Source organism: Lissotriton helveticus, chromosome 3_1 (assembly GCF_964261635.1).
Source record: "Lissotriton helveticus chromosome 3_1, aLisHel1.1, whole genome shotgun sequence".
Taxonomy (NCBI): Eukaryota; Metazoa; Chordata; class Amphibia; order Caudata; family Salamandridae; genus Lissotriton; species Lissotriton helveticus.
The window spans coordinates 1,104,045,695-1,104,058,508 of record NC_136061.1 but is presented as its reverse complement, the minus strand read 5'-3'; the positions used below and the strand labels follow the sequence as shown (position 1 = coordinate 1,104,058,508).

Below are 12,814 nucleotides of genomic sequence, written 5' to 3'. Positions count from 1 at the left end.
ATGGCTAATCGGAAGCTGAAAGCATGAAGCTTTTAAACATGGACTGTCCACAAGTATAGCGACTTATCCACAGTCTGAAGTTTGGCTTAACTGTGGGAACATGGACAATGACACGGAGTGTGGGGAATTCCAATAAAGCCTTAAATAATTGTGAGTCTTTACCAACACCCCCTGTTTTTTCTATCCCCAATTGCATGCCTATATTTATGGCTAATAAAATCTTGTTCAGTTTGGTTATAGAAAAATTCCTTTACAATTTTATATTTAGGAGGTATGGGTGAAGAGATTTTACCACATGCTAAAATATTTTTCAATTTAGTGAAAACTATTTTTTTTTAAACGTCGAATATTCACAATTTTATGGGTAGGTATACACAAAAAAATCTAATTTTTACATACATTTTGGTGCACTAAGGATTTTCATAAAATTCATAGAGTACTAACGTAACGGAAATTGAAGATGGACGTGTGCGACTTAAAAAGGTACAACTATTTTGTTGTGGAGGCCCAATATGTCCTCAGCACATCCTGCTTAATCGTTTCAAAAAAGTGAAGTAGATGATTTACTTCTCGGTGTAATGAGACTCACTGCTGATGTTATGTGGAAGTACAATAAAGTTAAGGGGGAACTGCTTCATTGTCAGCCAGCATTAATTATCCTGGGCACATTGCACTCCCATCTTTTTTTGCCACCATAGACCAAGACCAGGCATATGTAACTAGGGCTGTGCCCTGTGCCTTTAAGAAACAGTCTGGCTTAAACTGCCAGACCCAGTCCCCTTCAGACAGGCACACAATCTACCCTACATCGGTTTCAGCTTATTTGGGGCCTCATCAGTAAGGTGCAGTTTGTGTCTGATGGTACAGTGCATTCGAGACCAAGGTCTTAGCCTACCTGTTGCAACTCGGACTCTTCACTTGGAATTTTTTTTATAGATGGTGAAAAGCTGGAATTACTCTCAGTTACAAGTAATTTGTCACTGTCGTCCTCTGCGCAAGCGAGCTCCTGGTCCGTGCGAGGCCACACAATAAATGTCTGCCAAGGTGCAAACCAAGAATGGGCATTTGGTAAATAATAAAGCCCCTTACCTCTCTTAGCAATATTGTGCAATAGTTATAATTAAAGATTAACAATATTAAAATATGTAGAGTGTTTTTCTGTACGTGCTATTCCGTTTAAACTACATGATCGTTTTATACTTTAACTGTGCGCGGTGAGGACTAAGGTTTTAGGCTGCCATTTTGGCCATTTTGCAAGATTTAGAATAATAAAAAAAAGAAATTTTAAAGCTTCTGATTGAGACCAAAAGAGAGCATAGATAGAAGCAGCTGGTATTTTATCCACAACTCTTGAATTGTTTGGCTTTCAGTTTTAAGTAGAAAAGAAAGTTCTGGCACCAGATGTTAAGATCCAGCAGATTGAGTGTTGAATCTGTACTCTACGACCCTTTCAAGCCTCAGCGCAATTTTGTCTTTTCAACCTCAAAAAAAAAATCAACACAGAAGTTGCTTTGTTTCTCATAAATAGTATCTCACTGTTTTCACTGTTATGATGTTTTACCCATGTTGCTTGTCCTCAATTCTCAGTGTGTCGCCTTGTGGTAGATATATTTTTGGAAAGATATGCCACAGTAGTTTATTTGTTCTAATTGTTTTATAATTTAAGGTCTAATTACTATTCCCAACATTCACAGAGCTCTCTTGCCTCATCATGCATGTTCCATGGTGGCTTGCAGTTTTATTTTCCACAACGCTCCCCTTGCTGTGCCAATTATTTTTTGGTTGAGCCTAGACAGCGCATGCACTGTTTGAAAGAAATGCTGTATTCAGTATTTGGGCTTTCATTCCGCCTCTTGCAGCTGAGTGGTTAAGGAGCGCATCACTCGCAAAAGCTTGCTTATCATGGATCTATTTGCCTTCTATGTCCCACCTTCTTGTGTCCTGCTCCTCCCCTGAAGTATTGGCCTATTACGGTATCCTTTCACAAAAGGGTTTACCCCTTTGTGTTTGCGCACTCTTTGCACAGGTTTTACTGTTTCGGTGCCCCGTTCATGTACGGCGCACTATATCGTTTTGCGGACGCTCGCTCACTCCCCCCACCCTCATGTGCCTTGTGGATCAAAGAAAGCACAGCGCCCGCTTACTCCCACATGCCATTGTTACCCCTTCCATACCATTCGTGTTGCTTGCCCAAAATATTTTATTTATATTTATTAAGTGGCTTCGCTCGCTCGGTCTCCTCCCTGTGCGCCGTGTTGATCGAAGAATTCATAAAGGGGGTGGTGATGGACAGAGCATCTGAATTAAGCAGAACACTCCTACCCAGTCAAGAGATCAGGGCTTGATCCATCACCGTTTTTTAGCTCACTGCACCATCCAAGTTCAGAACCTGGCTACATGCAAATTAGTCTGTCCCTGGCCCAGTGCATCATGGGAATAGGGCAGACCAAACTACCAAGCCAATTCTTTACTGGAAAGGAAACAAGCTTCCGGGGACCGGATTCAAGCAAGCCGGGCCGAAGACGGCTGTAATGCCAGAAACCGGTCCCCGGAAGCTTGTTTCCTTTCCAGTAAAGAATTGGCTTGGTAGTTTGGTCTGCCCTGTTCCCATGATGCACTGGGCCAGGGTTAGACTAATTTGCATGTAGCCAGGTTCTGAGCTGGGATGGTGCAGTGAGCTAAAAAACGGTGATGGATCAAGCCCTGATCTTTTGACTGGGTAGGAGTGTTCTGCTTAATTCAGATACTCTGTCCATCACCACCCCCTTTATGAATCGTTTTGGCCACTACAAGTGTGGAAGGGTATACTCAGATGTGAGTCCCTTGCTCACTGCACCATCAGGATTCAAGCAAGCCGGGCCGAAGACGGCTGTAATGCCAGAAACCGGTCCCCGGAAGCTTGTTTCCTTTCCAGTAAAGAATTGGCTTGGTAGTTTGGTCTGCCCTGTTCCCATGATGCACTGGGCCAGGGTCAGACTAATTTGCATGTAGCCAGGTTCTGAGCTGAGATGGTGCAGTGAGCTAAAAAACGGTGATGGATCAAGCCCTGATCTTTTGACTGGGTAGGAGTGTTCTGCTTAATTCAGATACTCTGTCCATCACCACCCCCTTTATGAATCGTTTTGGCCACCACAACTGTGGAAGGGTATACTCAGATGTGAGTCCCTTGCTCACTGCACCATCAGGATTCAAGCAAGCCGGGCCGAAGACGGCTGTAATGCCAGAAACCGGTCCCCGGAAGCTTGTTTCCTTTCCAGTAAAGAATTGGCTTGGTAGTTTGGTCTGCCCTGTTCCCATGATGCACTGGGCCAGGGTCAGACTAATTTGCATGTTGCCAGGTTCTGAGCTGGGATGGTGCAGTGAGCTAAAAAACGGTGATGGATCAAGCCCTGATCTTTTGACTGGGTAGGAGTGTTCTGCTTAATTCAGATACTCTGTCCATCACCACCCCCTTTATGAATCGTGTTGATCAAAGAAAGCCGTGCAGCCAATTACTCACATGCTCTATTGTTCCCCCTCCATACCCTTCGTGTTGCTATCCCACATTATTTTATTTATTTAGTGTCATTAGGTGGGGCTTTTTCTGCTGCTCTCAGTATGGCGTGGTGGCTTCCTTCTACCTTCTGTGTCTCTCTTCACCTAAATGTTCCTGTTTCACTTTATTAGCTGGGCATCACTTCGCAGATGCCGTTCTCCAGCTTTACGTAAGCTTCGTGAATTAAGGCCCCTTTCTTAATTTATGCATGGCATGGCCGCTGCGGCTTTGGTGCAAAGTATGAGGCGCTTGGGACAAATCCCAAGCATTTTAGAAATAAATAATTCTCACTACATACACCAAATGACGTAAAAAAAAACCAGAGAAGCCCATTGCAAGATAAGGGGAAGGGGGCTTCCTCGCCCATTCCACTAACCGCCTTGCCCATGTACATGTATACTAGCACAATGTACACACTTTTTAAAAAACCGGGTCCTTACCTTTTTTTTCATCAGTTTATTGAAAACCTGCTAGTCATCATTTTTTTTTCCTTGCAAAATAATCGCTGTTCTTGGAGGTGACTTTTGTTTAGCATGATCCCACACTGCTTCAGTGACATGGCTTTTCTGGGAAGAACACGTAAAGCCTCGCCACCGTGAGAGCTGTGATGGTAGACCACTGTGATGCTTCTGTTTATAAAGCACCCATTTCAAAATGGCGAGTATTTCAGTCATGCAGCCTAACCCCATGGCAGCCTAGCACATGTGACGCCCATGTTTTCATGCCCACGTCTTTTATCATATCGCCCTATGCAGGCTTCTTTACTACCCAAAATGGCTGGGGAACACAACACTTCCCCTTTTCCCCCCAACAAACTGTTAAGGGCCACTTTGCAATATCCTCACCCCCCACGTGTGCCTTTAGATGGCGATGGACTCCCAGTGTCCGGAACGTGTGAACTCCTAGCATGGGAGGAACATGCAAAAATAGCATGTCCCCTACATCAGGTAGAGGAGCCCAACCAGCCTAGACACATGCAACACAACAACATGACAAGTAAGACATTTCCAGTTATGGAAGTTCAGACTACCAGATATACGTAAATAACATTTGAAATAAGTATTTCTCAATGCAATTCTATAATATGCCTATGTTTCCTTGTGTAATGTAACTGGTGCTCATGCACTTCAATACCTTTGAGTCTCATACGCGCTATAGAAAAAGTGCAAACCCCCCCCCCCCCCCCAAAGTACACGTTAAGCAAAAATAGCTAAAATCTTATAAGGTTCCAAAGACTAGGCCGATTGCATTGCAAATGCTTGTTAGGTTTGGTTTCCTGCATCATCCACGCCTATTGTTTTAAGGGTCTGCAGAAATTGTGTTTGCCAGGAACGATGCAGCATATGTCTGTCGGACAAAGCAACCAAGGAATGAGACTAACTTCCTGCTTCTCTGTTCTGCAGTAAGTTTCAAATTGCCCAAAAACCATGCTTGGGCCCACAGTAAAGTCATGGGTTTTGCTCCAATGATACTGTGACTCCTGTCTTTAAGCCGAGCCTACCAGACCATGCAAGCTGTCTGAGTTCAAAAGTTCTACTGTGGGATTACCAAGAATTTACAGTGAGACTAGGCCTTCCCACTGCTTACCATTGGTTGGCTTAAGTGTAACTCACATTTGTTGCTTCTTGTTTTATTCTTGTGTTTGGAGAATACCTCTGTCACCATGCACAGGACCATCACCAAGAGGCCTGTTGGCTTTGCCAATGTTCCCATACAATTCCCTGCAGGTAATATAGGGAGACATTTTTTAGGCCAAATTGTGCAGTAAGGGAAATATTATGTAGTAACTCTGGCCGCAAAAACACTATTGCATCTACAAGGAAGAGACAAAGAAGTTCACCATGACCCCATTTGAACCCAGATCAGGAGGGACAATTGGTGATACAGAACATCTAACCCTAAAATGTTGCACTAAAAGAAATACAATCATAATAGACCAGCTATTATCTTTTGATATGGAAGCTGCTGAAAGATTGGGAAGTTTTGTTACTATGCATGCTTTTTTGGAAGAGGACAGGAAACAACGGATGGACGTTTTGGATGGGAAAGATTCTCCAGTCCACAATTTGAACATAGCAAAAAACACCAGATGGTGCACAACTAGACAAATTAGGATTCACTGTTGTAAACAAATGTATTGAAGCAGTTAAAACACGTTGACATAACTGACCAGGTATTTTACAGAGTGGTTGTAGTCGGTTCCAAGGTCCAGAGACTCCTCAGTTTGTTGATATTGGCAAAAACATACAACCAAGTTGATCTTGAAAGTTAAGAAGAATGGGAGGTGAAGAAACAGTACTTGAGGAGCACTTTGAAACAGTACTTGAGGAGCCTTCCTGAGCACCCCATGATCCACAGGCTACACAGCGACTTCATCATATCTGCGTCAGCCTGGAATCCAGAGTTAATGCATTTAACTTCTTTGTTCTCTAACTTCCAGAGAAGAACAAGGAGATGTTGGATATTCTGGTGAAATGTAGCGAATGTGGCAGAATACGCCAAACAGCAACTCAAACCATAACGGACCTGGGAGTGGTGTTTGTACCAACATTGAAGAGGCTGCAGGAGGAAACGGTGGCTGCCATCATGGACCTCAAATTCCTTTATATTGTGGTTAATATTCTCATAGCGAACCACAAGCAGATATTTAGCTATCCACCTGATGATCGTATGATGGAACCAGTCTGTTTATCATTAGCCCAGACAATGACAAAGATAAGGGATGCATAACGAGGTCTGTTGCTGTGTACAACCTCTGCCATGAGCTGGACAATATTGATAATCACAATGTCCCCAAGGAAGAGCAGCCCACTGGCAGAATTGACTCTGTCTTCTCAGTCTCCAACTCTTACACAGTCTTTTAGCAGCTTAGATATTCATTGGGACATAAGTCTGAGCACCACCCATCTGTCAATGGTATTTTGGATAAATGACCAGTCTGTAGTAATATCTACCTCACCTACACCACAGCCATTGTTGCCTTCACCATCACCATCTCCTTTACCCTGCTGCCCTCCACTTGCAGAGAGTGATAGATGAAGAGAAAGGCTTGGCAGCAAGAAGGCAAGAGCAGTTTATCCATGTGAAGCAGAACACAGTTCTAAACTTATCGTGTGCTCCTGAGGCGGAAGCCGGGAGCGAGGTTGTGCGCTATTTTAATATTTTGTGTCACTTTAATAACTCTGTGATTTTAAATACGCTTACGTCTTTTGGGGAATCTTGTGGTCCAAAGCAGCCGAATTATTGTTGCAGCGAGACCGCCCCAGAACATTGTTTGGCGCCAGCGCGCTGAAACCAGAGGCCACGCCCCCTTCCGAGGCCACGTCCCCCTCCCACAAACCTTTACTTAAGACGCCGACTGTAGGTGCCTGGTAACTGATTGTTTGGTGTGCTCCTGAGGCGGAAGCCGGGAGCGAGGTTGTGCGCTATTTTAATATTTTGTGTCACTTTAATAACTCTGTGATTTTAAATACACTTACGTCTTTTGGGGAATCTTGTGGTCCAAAGCAGCCGAATTATTGTTGCAGCGAGACCGCCCCAGAACATTGTTTGGCGCCAGCGCGCTGAAACCAGAGGCCACGCCCCCTTCCGAGGCCACGTCCCCCTCCCACAAACCTTTACTTAAGACGCCGACTGTAGGCGCCTGGTAACTGATTGTTTGGTGTGCTCCTGAGGCGGAAGCCTGGAGCGAGGTTGTGCGCTATTTTAATATTTTGTGTCACTTTAATAACTCTGTGATTTTAAATACACTTACGTCTTTTGGGGAATCTTGTGGTCCAAAGCAGCCGAATTATTGTTGCAGCGAGACCGCCCCAGAACATTGTTTGGCGCCAGCGCGCTGAAACCGGAGGCCACGCCCCCTTCCGAGGCCACGCCCCCTCCCACAAACCTTTACTTAAGACGCCGCCTGTAGGCGCCTGGTAACTGATTGTTTGGTGTGCTCCTGAGGCGGAAGCCGGGAGCGAGGTTGTGCGCTATTTTAATATTTTGTGTCACTTTAATAACTCTGTGATTTTAAATACACTTACGTCTTTTGGGGAATCTTGTGGTCCAAAGCAGCCGAATTATTGTTGCAGCGAGACCGCTCCAGAACATTGTTTGGCGCCAGCGCGCTGAAACCGGAGGCCACGCCCCCTTCTGAGGCCACGCCCCCTCCCACAAACCTTTACTTAAGACGCCGACTGTAGGCGCCTGGTAACTGATTGTTTGGTGTGCTCCTGAGGCGGAAGCCGGGAGCGAGGTTGTGCGCTATTTTAATATTTTGTGTCACTTTAATAACTCTGTGATTTTAAATACACTTACGTCTTTTGGGGAATCTTGTGGTCCAAAGCAGCCGAATTATTGTTGCAGCGAGACCGTCCCAGAACATTATTTGGCGCCAGCGCGCTGAAACTGGAGGCCACGCCCCCTTCCGAGGCCACGCCCCCTCCCACCTCACCGGAAGTAGCATAAATTATGTGCATGTTCCGGACGCGCAGCGGACGAGCGCAGCGGCCGCGCCTAAGGCAAGCCCGTCTGCGCCCGTCCGCGCTCAGGGCCAGAACCCATGCTGGACGGGCCCACCGATAGGGTGAGTTACTCGCGTCGTGATTTACTAAGTCTTAGACCAACAAAAAACACACAATGTAATTATGTTCACGATTCAGACGGACATTTCATAAACTGTGTTACCTGCCCCCCGGTCAAATTACAACTGACCTAGGCACCAATCTCACACTCTGGCCTGAAATTAGCAGGACTGAATTGTAGGTCGCTCCCTATGCACGCACTGCTTATTAGCGCCGGGACACCCCTTCGGGGGTAGCTGCGCGCTCTACAAACTACATAAAATAAAAAATAAATAAAATTAACCATCTGCTCGTGGACCATGAGCTAGACATCTTGTTTCTTACGGAAACTTGGCTCACAACGCATTCGGACTCGGATGTGGTCTTGGCTCTGGCCCCGGGTTTCCTGATCCAGTCCCAAGTACGCCCCTCTGGTAGAGGGGGTGGTCTGGCCATTCTGTACAGAGATCACTTCTCATGCAGAATTAGCGATGCTCACATCAAGGACTCAGAGAGTTGCCATTTTACCATCCACCTGGCCCCGACAACCTCTCTGACAGGTATTCTGGTGTATCGCCCTCCTGGCCATTTCGGCCCCTTTGCCAGCGCCCTACTAGATTCTATATCAGCACTTGCCCACTCTACATCTAATTTTACTGTGCTAGGGGACCTCAATATCCACTTTGATGATCCCCTAGACACAGGGGCTGCTGACTTGATACTAGACTTGGCTGCTTATGGCCTCCAACTGGCCAATACCGGAGCCACCCACATCAAGGGCCACTTGCTAGACCCAGTTTTTACAAATGTCCATACCCTCCAGGCTAGACCTTCCTGCCCCCTCCCCTGGACAGACCATTTTCTGGTCCCTCTTTTTTGGCCAGGAGAATTCAAGAAACCCCCCAAGCCCACCACGTACACCCAGGACAGGGCATGGTCCAGACTTTCAATCAAGGACTGGACCAGAGCTCTGGAATCAACGACCCCTGCCCCCTCTGGGGACCCTGTTATAGCTGATAGCAACTTCAGGAAGTGGATTTCCAACTCACTTGATTCTATTATACCCATAAAAACCCGCGAAGACAAGAGCGGAAAGCCAGGTTCGGCCCCCTGGTTCAACCCAGAACTCAGAGCCCTCCGCAAGGAATGTAAAAAAGCGGAGCGACTGTGGAGGAAAGACTGGCTCCACTCCAATAAAGACTCATATCGGAGGACTGTGAGAGCATATAAATCCACTCTGAAAACCTCTAAAGCCTCCTACTATGATGATAGGATAAAAAATGCCACTAACTCCGCAAGAGAATCCTATCTCATCGTTAAAGAACTCCTAAAGGTTCTACAACCCCCACCACTGACCAGGGACCTACCAGACAGGAGTAAAGAATTAGCTAAATACTTCGACTCTAAAATCTCCCACATCTTAGACTTACTTCCGCAGTCTAGTCAGCTTTCTTGCTGGGACAATGTGACGTCTGACACTTGTCCAGCTAGTGCCTCTCGCCCGCAGCTTAATGCCTTTAGGGCGGTTTCATCGGACGAAGTCGAGAAAACTCTGGTCAAGATGAAAAGTGGCTCTCCCCGTGACCCTGCTCCCATGAGGTTTCTGAAAGCAGTCGCTCCTGCGATCGTTCCTCCAGTTTTGGAGTTGATCAATGCCTCACTGTCCCAAGGCACCGTGCCTCCTAGCTGGAAGGGGGCGGTAGTTAAAGCCCTTCTTAAAAAACCCCAATTGGATCCCGCTGATCTGGCCAATTATAGACCGATCTCGCTCCTTCCGGGCATCAGCAAAATTGACGAAAAACTGGTCAACGCCCAGCTGTCCCAGTTTCTGGAATCCAACAATTTGCTGCGACGGTCCCAAACGGGGTTTCGCCCTGGCCAAGGTACGGACACTGCTCTCCTCGCCGTCATCGAGGAGGCAAGGTGCATTTTGGATTCGGGAGGGTCAGTGGCAGTGATCCTCCTGGACCTGAGTGCAGCCTTTGACACGGTGAACCACCGTGTCCTGCTCCACCGGCTGGCCAGGGCGGGACTCGGGGGCTCAGCGTTGGCCTGGATAGAGTCATTCCTGTCGGGCCGGTCGTTTCAGGTCTGGGATGGCAACTCCCGTTCTTACCCCCTCCCTCTGACAAGTGGGGTTCCACAGGGTTCCTCACTGAGTCCTACCCTTTTTAATGCCTATATGGCAGCTTTGGAGGATGTAGTTGCCCCCTTCGGCATCAAGATTGTGAGTTATGCGGACGACACGCAATTGGTCGTCTCTCTCTCACACCTTGATCAATGCCCAGATAATCTCCTGCGCTGCCTCCAGAAAATCCACCTCTGGATGTGCGAATCCTCACTCAAACTCAACGGGTCCAAAACAGAAGTTATGCTGATGGGCAAGAAGTGGTCAGCAATTCCATCCTCTGTTTGGCCCGATACCATGGGTGAGGTGCCCGCCCCCAGGAAAGAAATTAAGAGTCTGGGGGTCTGGCTTGAACCGGACTTATCCATGAAAACCCAGGCAACTAAAACAGCCGGAACCTGTTTTGGACTTATGCGGTCAGTCCGCAAGATCCTTCCTCTGCTCCCCCCTCTATCCAGGAAACTCCTGGTTCAAGGACTGGTTCTTGCACGACTGGATTACAGCAATGCTGTCTATTTAGGAGCCCCTGAAGCTACTCTGGGCAAGCTACAACGAACCCAAAATGCAGCTGCCCGGATGCTGGTGGGTCTTCCCTCCAGATCCTCTGCCAGACTAGCACTTAAGGCGCTCCACTGGCTACCAGTGCGAGAGAGGATCGAGTTTAAGGCAATGTGCATCGCCCACAAGCTCCTCAATGGACAAGGCCCCTCGATCCTAGGAGACATGGTCACCCCGTACAAAGCCTCGAGATCGCTGCGCTCCGACAATGAGCGACTGGCGAATATTCCCACGTTTAGGAGGGCACGTACCGGAGGTCGCCGCTACTCAGTAAAGGCAGCCACCTGCTAGAACTTGCTCCCCCGCAGTTTGCGGTTGGAACCCTGCTACTTGCACTTTCGCAAGCAGCTCAAAACTCTTCTCTTCCCTAAATAAATTTTTCTTTTTTCCCTTCCCCTCTCAGCCAACTTCTCAGGCCTCACAGCGCGGGGATGCCTCCGGGTTACCAGGCGCTCTACAAATCCTTAAATAAATAAATAAATAAATAGGTAGGGGGCATTTTTGAAGGTGCCATTTTCGAGAGAACCCAGTTGGCTGGTTGGAACTCTCAATGGCTGTAGAAGACTTATTCCGCGAAACTCTGTCCAGTGGATTTAGTTTGATGTTTTTAATGTCCAGAAGAGTACATGGTATTCCTGGAATTGTGCTGCATTCGCTATAGTCGTTAGGTCGAGCCTAGGCAGGTCATGCGCTGTCTCTTGAGACATGCTGTAGCTAGTCTGTGGGCTTCGAGCACGACCATAGATTTTTTCATTCGTTCTTTGGTGTGCCCTCTGTAAAAATTAGCTTTTCATAGGTGCATTGGTTTTATTTGTCCCTCGTTTTGGTGTTTAGTTCACTCCAATGTCTACTGGCCCTATTGCATGTAGTGCTTCCCTTCAGTTTATTTGTTACCTACGAAGCACTATTTTTTTAGTTGGTGTCAGATCGTCTTTTCAGAATGTTGTGTTGCATTTAGATGACTGCATTTTCATTTAACAATCACCTCACAACCCATCTACACAACGAGAGATACAGTGTCCCCTGACTTCATTTTTCATTTAATATTGCCTCTCAACGCATCCATGTAACGGAAAATACTGCCCCCCCCTCATTCCCTAGCAAGGCTTTCCCGTATATTTAATTTATGTGCTTTAGATAAATAAAAAAATGTTAAGTACAGCAAACTCCACCCCAAGGTATCGGAGCGCTTTATGCAGAGCCTCCTGACGATACTCGACCCGAGGTCGGCCACTCTATCTCTTACACCACATCCTCAAGTTCAGCATTTAAGATGGCTGGCACTCCTTTGCAATGCACAATTATTATGTGTTCTGAAGCTGCGCAGGCCATCTTGGTTTGTTTTGACACGCCCGACGTGTGGTGGTCGTTGTCTTTGTATGATAAGGAAACTAGCACTCAGACAGGAAGTTTGGGTTAGCTTCAAATATTGTTTGCTCTGTTAAAGAGTGCTTCGAATTTTGTTGACTGCCGTCCAGTGTTAGCAAGGCATGATACGAGTGCTTTTTGCAAATCCGGGCATTCCATTCAGTGCAGATGGAAATTGCCAGTGGCAACACTTATTTATATTTTACCACATGATGGAGTATTGGTTTGTACCTCGTTATATGGCATTGAAAGTGCGTATGTGCAGTGCGATCAGTCATTTATCATGGGCTTGTTTTTAGTGTTAAATATTCAGGGCTTCTATGGGAGTCGAGGATGTTCCAGCATTATTGCTGATGTTTTGTAGAGCATTTTATCATTGCAGCTGTGCTTGGATGAGAGCCTAAGTCACATTGTCACTGGCTTTACTTAATTCTGTGGAGATTGAGTGCTTTAGGGACACGCCTCCAGATCTATTTACAGACTGCAATATTTGTATTGACATTTGGGGGGGGGGGGTGAAAGATGCTTTATAGAAAAACAGCAACAAACCAATTTCGCCCCAAAGTTTAACCTGGTATGCAGTGCACATTACTGAATGCAACAAGGGTTTAGTGCAACCGATCGTGGTCAAGTCAGGCCATGAGGCCACAGTCACGCCCTCACCATGACTCACTAACT

General features: G+C 46.6%; 1 protein-coding gene and 1 pseudogene across 2 annotated transcripts in view; both read left to right on the top strand.

Moving 5' to 3' along the window:
* The window catches only part of TANC1 (tetratricopeptide repeat, ankyrin repeat and coiled-coil containing 1), a 770,747-nt gene that overhangs the window by 207,731 nt on the left and 550,202 nt on the right, over nucleotides 1-12,814 (top strand). The window lies entirely within an intron of this gene.
* On the top strand, nucleotides 5,341-6,574 carry LOC144825324 (rho GTPase-activating protein 10 pseudogene; annotated as a pseudogene).